Below are 13,151 nucleotides of genomic sequence, written 5' to 3'. Positions count from 1 at the left end.
CGACCAATTGAAAAGGTCGTTACTTAGAATCAGCCCGGTCCATTTCGATGCTTTACATGGGCCGAGCCCATTAATTCAGCCTTTTTAATATTTATATTTTTGTTAATTTTCGCTAGGTACATGGCCATGGCCCAATAATTTGGCCTTTTTTGTTTTCTGAGCTTCTTCCATTTTTCTCGGCCTCGGCCTTTTTGCGGTCCATTTAATTTTTAAAAAAATTAAAACCTTTTTCCTTTCATTTTTTTGTCCAATATTGTTTGGGCTAAGGACTCTTGCAGCCCATCAATATTTTCAGCCCACTAACTCAAAGGACTGGACAACAGAGAAACAATTCAGTTTTTTTCAATTTTGCTATCAAAGCAACATTTGTTTCACTATACAATCATACATCATTTGTTGCAGTTACATCATTTGAAGAAGCAACTAAAAGAAAGATCACCATCACAGCTCCAGCGACTACTTATACACTACAACTTCCACTTATGTGCAAACCTACAGGAAGGTCATGCTTCCGATTGGATTTGGTTGCATCCCTTCCAGTTTGCTAACGGCATCTCTCCAGCAGCATATCTCATAACCTACAAAGAGAACATAAACCAAGATAAGAATTTGAAACTTCCGGAAAACGATAAACTTGAGGTAAATTAGAAGTGAGGATATTGATTACAAGCACTACAAGAAATATGTCAACTACTGACCTTCTGTCAGTGACCCTGGAAGAATTGGTCATAGATCTATGACCATTTCAGACCAATTGGTCAAAAGTTGTTCGGGGGGCACCAAACCCTAAAGCATTGCGACCATTTTGGTCAGAAAGGTCGTAATTTCCTTACACGAAAAGGTCATAAAGCAAACAGCGCTAGTCCGCTACCTTATTTCTAGTTGTTAACGACCAATATAGATGGTCATAGCCTCGTAAATTGTGGTGGGTTGCTATGACTAGGCGCCACCTCATCAGTTTTGCCTATGTGTCATGTCCATGTGGCAGTTTTTGCCCTAGGTTGTGAAGCAACCTATATTTCTGTCATTCCCAAAATTCCCAAAAAAATCTCATAAATTCTTTGGGTCATATGTTCGTGAAATATGTAAAAACCTTCCTTGCCTAGTTCAAAAATAATTCAAAAATATTCATTTTCCTATTCTGTTCAGAACAATAGTTTGTGAAGGAAGTACCACTTTGGCATGTCCAAATAGTATCCATTTTCTACAGTGCTTTCCTATGCCCAAATAACCATCCTCCACCAAATGCCAGCTCAATCCATTCATTATTTTGAGCCGAGCTTCAGCATTCGTATTTATGTCCAGTGTGGTAGTTTGCAAAGCAAGTACCACCTAGGCCCCTCCTTTTGAGCTGAAAATTTGTGAAGACGGTCTTCTTAGTAACTGATCATCCTTAGCCAAAACTCACGCCCATTAGCCATGTACATTTCCCGTACCGCTAATCAAACACTTGGCTGCTAATTCATGTTTGAGCATCGATCGGTCTCCTCGTGAGAATCTTATGTTGTAATTTTCGTCCTAGCACCTACCTGGGGAGTGCCCAACCCACTAGAGATGCCTAGGCCGCCCAGAACACATGGCAACGCCACGGTCACGCGGTGATCACGCGGCGGGCATGCGAGTTTACGCGCTCTAGAGTTGGGGCCCTCGGCCACCGCCCAAACCTCGACGTATCGCCACCAAACCATGTATTTATGATTAAAGAGGTACTTATGTAACTAGAAATGATTTTTGGAAAAAAATAAATAGCAAACTATGAGGCAGGTGCAGTTCAAATTTGACCCGCTTCCAACTGAATCGGCAGAAATTTGTCTTTTTCACGAGAGGTGGATCAAAACTTTTTGCACCCTACCATTTTGTCAATTGTGCATTACATATGTCCTAGTATTTTAGAAAATTGATTTGGTCCAATTTTGCAACAATTATTTGGGAGGTCCTTCACAAAAAACCCTCCTTTAGGGCACTCGGAAAATGAAAAATGGTTTTTTCGTCCAAAGAAAATGAAAACTTCCTTAGGCAACATTGTTTGCCATTCCAATATGCACCCTTGTGCACAATATGAGATCATTTGAACAAACTATGCCACGAATGTGGCCATAAGATTGATCATTTGGCTTGAAAGCCATGAATCTTCACAAATGATAGCTCATTTCTGAGAACACTTTTTTAAAATAATTGCCGTATTACAAGTTTGTTATTTTTCCTGGGAACTTGGCCACATATAATGACACAATGCGAAGGTTTCCCAATTTTTTGATTTTTTTTGAATTTTTTATGCCCGTTTCAAAATGCGATCAAAACGGCGGGAATGACCGTTCCTAGCTAGTGGTTGAATCTTGGAATTTTTTTGGTGTTTCTCTGATTAAATAGATACTTATGTACCTAGAAATGATTTTTTGGAAAAAAAATAAATAGCAAACTATGGGCCAGTTCTTTTGGGCGATTCTCCTAGAATCGCCCCCCTCCACAGCTTCTCCCAGAATCTCCCCTCCATATATTTTTGACAATCCTAGCTAATTAGACCTTAACTAGATAGGATTGTAAAAAAAATGGAGTGGTGATTCTGGGAGAAGCTGGGGAGGGGGCGATTTTGAGAGAATCGCCCAAAAGAACTGGCCCTATGAGGCAGCTGAAGTTCAAATTTGACTCGCTTCCAACTGAATCGGTGGAAATTTGTCTTTTTCACAAGAGGTGGATCAAAACTTTTAGCACCCAACCATTTGGTCAATTGTGCATTAAATATGTCCTAGTATTTTATAAAAATGATTTGGTCCAATTTTGCAACAATTATATGGGAGGTCCTTCACAAAAAAACCTTCTTTTGGGCACTCGAAAAATGAAAAATGGTTTTTTCATCCAAAGAAAATGAAAACTTCCTTAGGCAACATTGTTTGCCATTCCAATATGCACCCTTGTGCACAATATGAGATCATTTGAACAAACTATGCCATGAATGTGGCCATAAGATTGATAATTTGGCTTGAAAGCCATTGATCTCCATACGTGATAGCTCATTTCTAAGAACACTTTTTTAAAATAATTGCCGTATTACAAGTTTGTTATTTTTCATGTGAACTTGGCCACATATAATGACACAATGCGAAGGTTTTCCAATTTTTTGATTTTTTTTGAATTTTTTATGCCTGTTTCAAAATGCGGTCAAAACGATGGGAATGACCGTTCCTAGCTAGTGGTTGAATCTTGGAAAACTTTTGATATTTCTATGATTAAATAGATACTTATGTACCTATAAATGATTTTTGGAAAAAATAAAGAGCAAACTATGAGGAAGCTGCAGTTCAAATTTGACCCGCTTCCGGCTGAATCAGCGAAAATTTGTCTTTTTCACCAGAGGTGGATAAAAACTTTTTAAACCCAACCATTTGGTCAATTGTGCATTAAATATGGCCTAGTATTTTATAGAAATGATTTGGTCCAATTTTGCAATAATTATTTGGTAGGTCCTTCACAAAAAACCTCATTTGGGGCACTCGAAAAATGGAAAATTGCTCTTTTGTGCAATGAAAGTGAAAACTCCCTTTGGCAACATTGTTTGGAATTCCAATATGCACCCTTGTGCACAATATGAGATCATTTGAATAAACTATGCCATGAATGTGGCCAAATTATTGGTCATTTGGCTTGAAAGCCATGCAACTTCACATATGGTATCTTATTTCTAAGAAGACTTTTTTAAGGTATTTACAGTATTGCGAGTTTGTTATTTTTCCTGGACACAATGCAAAGGCTTTCCATTTTTTTTAATTTTTTTGAATTCTTTATGCCAATTTCAAAACACGGTCAAAACCGCGGGCATCATCGTTCATACCTACGGGTGGAATCTTACTAAACTCATAGTATTTCTCTAATGAAATATATACATGTCTACCTAAAATTATTTTTGGAAAAAATAATTAGCAAACTATGAAGTAGATGTAGTTCGAATTTGACCCGATTCGTCCTAATTTGGTACAAGTTGGTTTAAATGGCTAAAAAAAGCTAGAAAGGTCGAAAATGCATACAAGTTGGTTATCATCCATAAAATGTGGTATAACCCCTGAGTAAAAAAATTTGTTGTGTGATTTTGCAAAATATTATTGGTAGTTACTTCATAAACCCCTTTTGTTTTTAGCACTTAGAGACTATTTTAAACGATACATGTCTCCAACCAATCAGGACATCTCTCCCGGATCACCCTCCTGTAGGCGATCTGAGCCGTCCACATCGTCCTGATCCAACGTCTCCTCACCTCTCCAGCTATCCTACGTCCCTCGATCCCCTTCCCTCCCGCACACTTTGTCTCCTCCCCCGATCCCCTTCCCTCCCGAGAATGCCGTCGGCTCCCCTCGATCCCCTTCCCTCCCGAGAATGACGCCGCCGCCTCTCACACCTCGTCGACCCCCTTCTCCGCTAGCCCCTGCCGTCGCCCCCTCCTCCCCCTCCCCTAGCCCCTACCACCCTCTCGTACTCCACCTGCTCCTGTCCTACAGCAGATCTAGGGTTAGTGGTGGCTTTGCCCCATGCTGGCCACGGCACTCTGGCAACCAGGACGGCGACGGCGTCGATGGGATCCGACGGGAGCGTCCTCCTGCGGCCACTCGCGAACCTACCCGTCCTCTAGGGTTTGAGCCACCACGACGCCGACGTGGCTCCGGCGTTGTTTCGGTCATCCGGTGACTCAGGTGACACCCTCCACTCCTCCACGTCGCATCTCTCCCTATCTGCCTCACCATGTTCCCTCTCCCTCTGAGATGCGGAGGGGCCGGCGCGTCTGATGCGGATCGATGACGGCGTTCACGGAGGAGGAGAGGGTGGTGGACGATGCGCTGGGCTACCCCAAGGCCTACGCCAAACACTGTCGCGCCGGCGGGGCGCGCTCGGCCTGCCCTACGCCCACGGCCCGCTCGATGCCTTCCTCCCCTATGTCCTCCAGCCCCACGAGGTACCTGCCTCTTTTTCTCGCGCAGATCCTCTCGAATCCTCCCTAGACTCATGGCAGGATCGATGTGCCCCTCGCATCCCAATCTCAGATCTGCGGCCTCGCGCTTTCGAAATAGATATCTATGGATTTGGTTGCCCCGTATATTCTCCTCTTCTTGTGACACGGGCATTGGGCGCAGTGATACATGTGCCTGCGTATGTAATATTTTGCGCCGTAGCTAACTAATCTAGTTGCTGGAACCAAGCTACTACATCACTAATCTATTTTGTTCTTATGCGACCTCACCGTAGACAAGTACTACAGTTCTGTGCTGCATATGTGTGCACGTACGGCTGGTTTGATTTCTAACTGCAGAGAGTTCTGCTTGCTTGTTTTGACTTTTATGCACAGATAGTACTGCTTGCTTGCTCTTAATTATAACCCAAGTGGTCAATGTTCCTGGATTCTTAATTAGTTAGGTGTGTTTTAACTTAGGTGCATATTACTACTAGTTATTTTCATTAGTCTACTCAGTTGTCTAAACCCGGTAATAATCTGCTTCCGTTTTCATCATGCCAATCAACTCGAAAATTCTATGGACCAAATGTAACTGGTAGTGTGTTAATTATCTACATGATCGTTTCATCATTTGTAGCTAAAGCAGCATGTAATTGAATCCTTATTGTTAAACAGCATGTAAAGAATCTCTCAAGGCTTCAGTGGTATTCAGGACATTTATGCTCCACGGTTCAGACAGCTAGTTACCAAATGACTTTACTGCTTTCTCATTGTTCTTTACATTGTTCTTTGATATCCAGTTTTGAATTGAAGTTGCATCGATCTCTAGCTTTGACGCCGCGTTGTGATCTAATCTGGTGCGTGCAGGCGCTGTGGGCCAAGGACCTGAACGAGATGTTCTCGGTGGTGGACGCAGAGGCGGCGCCCATGGAGGACGCCCCTCCACCACTGCTCTGACGCCATCCAGGTCTTCTTACCTTCAGTTTCTTCTTCTTCCCTTACCCTCCATTCCTTTGACTGAGATGTGTTGTGGTTTCCTGCCATGAATGAGCAGTTGTCGCCGGATGGATGTAGGACGACCGACCATGGATGAGCAGCAGTAGCACCCCCATGGTGAGCCCCTCCACCCCTTTGTTACCCTCTGCTTTCTGTGATGCTAGAGTTTGGCCTCGGTTCCATGGCTAATTACTTGTTGTACGCCATGTCGAGGACCAAGTGTTTGAGCTGATTTGTGTTGTTGGTAGTCATCTAGCTACTGATTTTCTGCTGCAAGTTAGAATGCCTACTGTTCTGTGCTGTAAAAGACTACTAAATTATCTAGTTTGCATCCCTTTGATGTCATGTATGCTACTGATTTGTTGCAGGTAATTAGAATGCTGTAGGTTCGGTACTAACATGGCATAATCCATTGGAATAAATTAGATGGGAATATATCTAGTTTGTTAGTATAAATCTGATTAGTATGTTTGCTGCCATTTTGTATAAGTTAGATGGGAATAAATTAGATGGGAATAATCTATAACAAGCCCTAATTGAACGAATCAATCTGATTAGTATGTTTGCTGCCATTTTGTTAGTCTGCAAAAGCATATCTAGTTTGTTAGTCAGCCACTTTTTTGCTAGAACCATAAATCTTGATGCATGCTGATTATGGTCTGGTTTGTTAGATATGTTCTGATGTTGCTTAAAATTTGACTGGATTCTGAATGTGTATCTGCTGTGTATCTGCTGGTGTGTATCTGATGTTGCTTGGATTCTGAATGAACATGTCAGTGTACTATATACCCAAAAAACATGCTTACAGTTCTTTTCATTTCTATGATCAATTTAGTTAGAGTTGCACATGTCAGTATACTATATACCAAAAAAATCCTAGCTAGTGAGAACATTTGTCACTCCATGAACACATACTGGTTAGTGTTAGTCATACTATTTATCTACATGGCATTTGATGTCAATTCTTGCTTATAAGTTATTGGATCACTCCATGAACACATTCTTATTCTTATATTTTCATTCTTATTCTTTGCACAGGTGAAGTATGAATCCAATGCCGAAGCTGTGAATCATATCAACAAAGAGGAGCATATTATGTGTTGTAATTGTACGCGTATCTGGGTTGTAGTATACTGAATTGTAATAGACTAATGTAGTCTTGTTTTGGACGAATTTCATTTGCTCTCTAGTCTGTTCAAAACAATGATTGTGTATGTGATTTGAATACCCGTGAAATGGAAACCTGACAAGAGGGTCCAAGTTATAATGGTTGTTTGACAAAATTCAAAATTTTTGACATGTGGGACATATTTTGAGATAAGCATGACATGTGGGGCAGGCTTACTAGTGGTACCCCAATGTATAATGGCTGAAACTAGAAAAATCAATGGACCAAAAAGGCTACGGCCCAAAAATAAAATGGCTTAAATGTTGGGCCTGGCCCATGTAGTTGACCAAAATTAATTAAGAAAATATATACAAAAAGGCAGAATTGTTCGGCTAGGCCCATGTAGAAAACCGAATTGGACCGGGCTGAATCTTGTGCCACATCAACTTGCCACGCTGGATGCCTACGTGGCCTGAGGAGGTTGCTAGTGACCAAAACACCACAGTAGGAATATTTTGGTCGTAAACGTCCATGACCTTCTCACAAAGAAGGTCGCTATAGTCAGTTTACGACCGCCAGCCTTTGACCTTCTGTTTTTGGTCAAAAAAAGGTCGCAAATGAAAAACAATGACCTTTCAGTGACCAATAGTCAAGGTCACAAGTTGACATATTTCTTGTAGTGAAGCAAGATGAAACGCAAACTAAGTCCTATAGTATTGATGGATCCCAACTTGTTTAAACTAGAGCAGATTGTTCAACTTGTACAATCTAGCAGTCTAAAAAGAGAGAAAAATGTTCATTCTCGGTTCCACATTAATTAGAATGGAAATGAATGACACTAATATAAGCAAGAACTTACAAAAAAGTATAGCTTAAATATAATGTTAGGCACTAAAACAGTTATGTGATTTTTACATGACTTAATAGACACAAAAGATGACTTATGTCTCTGCTTGAGTAATGAATCAGTACATCTTCAAGCAAAAAATCATGAAGATCACACTACAATGTCCCTAACAATGGTAGAAGCTCAAGTGTGAGACAATATTTCGTAATATAAGCCTTGGCTGCAACTTTCCGCTTAACATGCAGATAAAAATCAGCCACTTATTGCTTATTTCATGCTTCAATTTTTACTTTCAGTTTTGTTATGATAATCTGTATGCATAGGCACAGTCCTATACTTGTTTGGAAAGTCAAGATATTCATGTCAACAATTATATAGAGCCAAACAATCATCTAAGCATACATACAGAATCCAATCGGTTATATATGTACGCAGACATTAATTCCATGTATCTAATTGAACCCTACTATACACACGACAGTACACAAACAATTTCTCAACGATGCTGAATATCGTGGCGTTCCATTCAGGACAGCAGCACTGTTCCACTGTTTGATATAAGTGGCTGCTGCATGTCATGTGTATAGTACTATAGTTTCATCTTCAGACCAATCAACGCCAAGTTTCAAAGAAAATCTGATGATAAGTTGCACCAAGATTTAGCAAGGTGCGTACCTCCAAGTGGATGAGCCAGCTCTGAGACCCACTCCCTGACCCTCTCCGCAGATGCTCCCGTCAAAGCATACTGCATCATAACAAGCACGAAAATTCAGAAAACACACCCCACTCCTAAAATTCAGTGAAGCACAAAAAGCAGCAGCAAACTAAGACAGTAGCACGCAGATAGCGTTGCAAACAGCAAAGCAAGTAATATAATGTACACTACAGGAGAAACAAATAGCAAAGCGAGGCTTAACCTGGAAGGGACAGACGTGGGAGCACTCGAGGACCTAGAACACCCTCCGGATCTGCTCCAGCCTCCGCTCATGGTCATGCGAGGCAACAGAATCTAGTCAGAACAAACAAGCAAGGGCGCTGAATATACTCCAAGTACTTAACTTGTTCTAACTGAATTTAGGAGTTTGTTTTTATTCTTTTCTTATATGCAGTCTGAAGCTTAACTTGTTCTAACTGAATTTAGTCAGAACAAGCAAGCTAGGGCACTGCAGATCACGCACCTGAGATCAAGGGCGTTGTAGATCACGAATCAAAGCACATACGGTCCAGTTCTCGGCACCAACTCCTCCTCCAATCGCTACAGAAACTAAGAGCAGAAAATCAACTCGCCTGCTTCAGTAGAAAGAAGAAGCAAACATGCAAGCAAGAAATATTGAAATAGTACTAGTGTGACCCACATCTCAGCATCTCACTTTCAGTTTAGTTGATCCGAATCGCAAACCATTAAAGAAGAAGAAAACATGCAAGCAAGAAATACTGACGTGAAGTTTTAGTTTTAGAAACTGAATTTGTAAACCGCTGAAGGAGGCAGCGGGCAATAGCTGAGCAGCAAGAACCTGAAGTGAAGTTTTAGTTTTAGAAACTGAATTTGTATTTTGTGAGGAATCTAGAACTCAAATTTATCTGATATCGTAACTTTATGTTATCGATTTAAGGGCAGGTCATTTATGCATGTCAAAATGTGAGCAGAATACGCATTGATGATCTGGGTTGTGTACCAAGGTGCTAGGGGTTGGCCCCTGTACTAAAATTGTATTTAAACTTCCTTTTTTCTACTAACAGAAAGAGCAATGCTCCTGTCAATATTTTGGAAAACAAATTTGAGAGCATATCATTGATGCTGTCCATTTGTGAGCATATCAGTGAATTGTAAATCATTGTAAGACAGTGCATCTGGCAAATGAGATCAGTTAAACTACAAAAGTGAACCAACTAACTTGAATTTTGAGACCAGATTAATGAAACCATTGTAATAGAAATAATGTTTGAAGTATCCTTGCCGGTTCTCGGAAAGGCTGTACAACCAAATTAGCACTGTAAATCCATCATAGCTGGCCCACAATTTATCTACAAAATGCATCTAATTACAGAACTAGCAAGGAGTAGAGCAAAACTTCTGTTAGGCTCTTTGTTGTGATGCATGATGTGTTCGGTTTGCTATACTGATGCATTCCAGCGAACCTTATAAGATGATTCAGTTCTGATATGCTGTTAGGCTCTTTCTGAAAAATCAATCCAACCCACACGAGGTTCAGTGCCAAATTCTAACACCAAAGAAGCAATGGCCAATCCTAGTACTAGCAAATCAATCAAGCAGAGAGGAGGAGGGGACGAGCTCACCTACAGCCAGAGAGTAAGATCCATGGCTGATGCATCCCAAGCAGCAGCCATGGTCGAGCACCCCCTCCTCAGGCGCCATCCGTCCTTGCCGTCCAGTCTATCTACAACTTCCTCCTGCATACCTACAGTCAAAGAACATAGCAGACATTAGAGAGAGAGAGAGATGGGAGGGGATGGAGCTCGAGTACCCCATGGCCACCGGGCGGAATAGCACCATCTAGGGGTTGAGCCGCATGTGAGGGCACGGCAGATGTCGGGGAGGAGCCGCCAATGTCACCGGAGCCGTGCCGACGATGGAGGAGCCGCCGCCCTAGCCACGGGGAGGGCTACGGGTGAGTGTTTGGGGCCGAGAGGTCTCTGAGATTCACGTCATCATCGTCCTGGTGGCCGCAGACACGGCATGCAGCACTGCCACCGCAAACCCTAGGCAAGCCATGCGCGCACCATGGTCCAGCCAGCTCGACGGAGCTCCGCGCATTGAAGCACGCACGCGCGCGCCGGCAAGCAAGCCAGCCGCGACGTTGTTGTCGCTGGGCGGCGGCGCTGGTGTCACCGTTGCGTGAGGAGAAGAGGTTGCTTGGTCTGGGGGAGAAGGGGCGGCAGCAGGTGGATGGATCTGAAGGGAGGAGGAGAAGAGGACGTGGCGGCGGAGATGGATCTGATGGGAGGAGGAGACGGGGGAGAAGGAGCGGCAGAGGGTGGATGGATCTGAAGGGAGGAGGAGATGAGGAGGTGGCGGCGGCAATGGATCTGATGGGAGGAGACGGGGGAGAAGGGGCGGCAGGGGCTGGACGGATCTAAAGGGAGGAGGAGATGAGGAGGTGGCGGCGGCGATGGATCTGATGGGAGGATGAGACGGGGGAGAATGGGCGGCTGCTGGGTTGGATCTGCCACGCGCCGGTGTTAGGGTAGGAGGTCGCTGGCGGGGCTGGTGGAGCAGAGGTCACGCCAGCCGATGGGATCAGGGGAGAGGAGGTCGCAGGAGGGAGGGGTTGGGGTCAGGGGTCGCGGGAGGGAGGGAGAAAGAAAGGAGGCGGGGGTGGATGGAAAATGTCCACAAGGACTAGGGTTTCCTCTTAGGTGGGCTTGGGGTGAGGACTGTCGTTGGACCCGCGAGCATCCGATGGTGTTCGATCCACGATCCGCGTGAAACACCGACAGACTAATCAAAACGCAGCACACGGGTACAATGTCATGACCATTTAAATTGGTCATAGTTGACTAAAGAATTGGTCATGGTTGATTAAAAAATCATTTTCCATTTTTTGAGTGCCCCAAATGAGGTTTTTTTGTGAAGGACCTACCAAATAATTGTTGCAAAATTGGACCAAATAAATTTTATAAAATACTAGGACATATTTAATGCACAATTGACCAAATGGTTGGGTGTAAAAAAATTTGATCCTCCTCTGGTGAAAAAGACAAATTTCCGCCGTTTCGGTTGGAAGCGGGTCAAATTTGAACTACGGCTGCCTCATAGTTTGGTATTTATATTTTCCAAAAATCATTTCTAGGTACAAAAGTATCTATTTAATAAGAGAAACATCAAAAAAATCCAAGATTCAACCACTAGCTAGGGACGGTCATTCCCGTCGTTTTGACCGCATGTTGAAACGGGCATAAAATTTTCAAAAAAGAATCAAAAAATTGGAAAACCTTCGCATTGTGTCCTTATATGTTACCAAGTTACCAGGAAAAATAATAAACTTGTAATACCGCAATTCTTTTAAAAAATTATTTTCAGAAATGAGCTATCATGTGTGAAGATTCATGGCTTTCAAGCCAAATGATCAATCTTATGGCCACATTCATGGCATAGTTTGTTCAAATGACCTCATATTGTGCACAAGGGTGCATATTGGAATGGAAAACAATGTTGTCTATGGAAATTTTCATTTTCTTTGGATGAAAAATTCATTTTTCATTTTTCGAGTGCCCAAAATGAGTTTTTTTGTGAAGGACCTACCATATATTTGTTGCAAAATTGTACCAAATAAATTTTCTAAAATACTAGGACATATTTAATACAAAATTGACCAAATGGTTGGGTGTAAAAAGTTTTGATCCACCTCTGGTGAAAAAGACAAATTTCCGCCGATTCAGTTGGAAGCGGGTCAAATTTGAACTTTAGCTACCTTGTAGTTTGCTATTTATTTTTTATAAAAATCATTTATAGGTACATAAGTATCTATTTAATCAGAGAAACACCAAAAAATCCAAGATTCAACAACTAGCTAGGAACGGTCATTCCCGCCGTTTTGACCGCATTTCAAAACGGGCATTAACAATTCAAAAAAAAATTGGAAAATTGGAAAACCATTGCATTGTGTCATTATATGTGACCAAGTTACCAGGAAAAATAATAAACTTGTAATACGGCAATTTTTTAAAAAAAGTGTTCTCAGAAATGAGTTATCATGTGTGAACATTCATGTCTTTCAAGCCAAATGATCAATCTTATGGGCACATTCATGGCATAGTTTGTTCAAATGACCTCATATCGTGCACAAGGGTGCATCTTGGAATGAAAAACAATGTTGCCTAAGGAAGTTTTCATTTTTCTTTGGACGAAAAATTCATTTTCCATTTTTCCGAGTGCCCAAAATGATTTTTTTTGTGAAGGACCTACCTTATATTTGTTGCAAAATTGGACCAAATCAATTTTCTAAAATACTAGAAAATATTTAATGCACAATTGACCAAATGGTTGGGTGTAAAAAGTTTTGATCCACCTCTGGTGAAAAAGATAAATTTCTGCTGATTCAGTTGGAAGCGGGTCAAATTTGAACTGTAGCTACCTTGTAGTTTGCACTTTATTTTTTCGAAAAATCATTTCTAGGTACATAAGTTTCTATTTAATGAGAGAAACACCAAAAGAATCCAAGATTCAACCACTAGCTCGGAACGGTCATTCCCGCTGTTTTGACCGCATTTCGAAACGGGCATAAAAAATTCAAAAAAAT

This window comes from Triticum aestivum, chromosome 7B, assembly GCF_018294505.1.
Source record: "Triticum aestivum cultivar Chinese Spring chromosome 7B, IWGSC CS RefSeq v2.1, whole genome shotgun sequence".
Classification (NCBI taxonomy): domain Eukaryota; kingdom Viridiplantae; phylum Streptophyta; class Magnoliopsida; order Poales; family Poaceae; genus Triticum; species Triticum aestivum.
Note: the sequence above shows the minus strand (reverse complement) of the source record.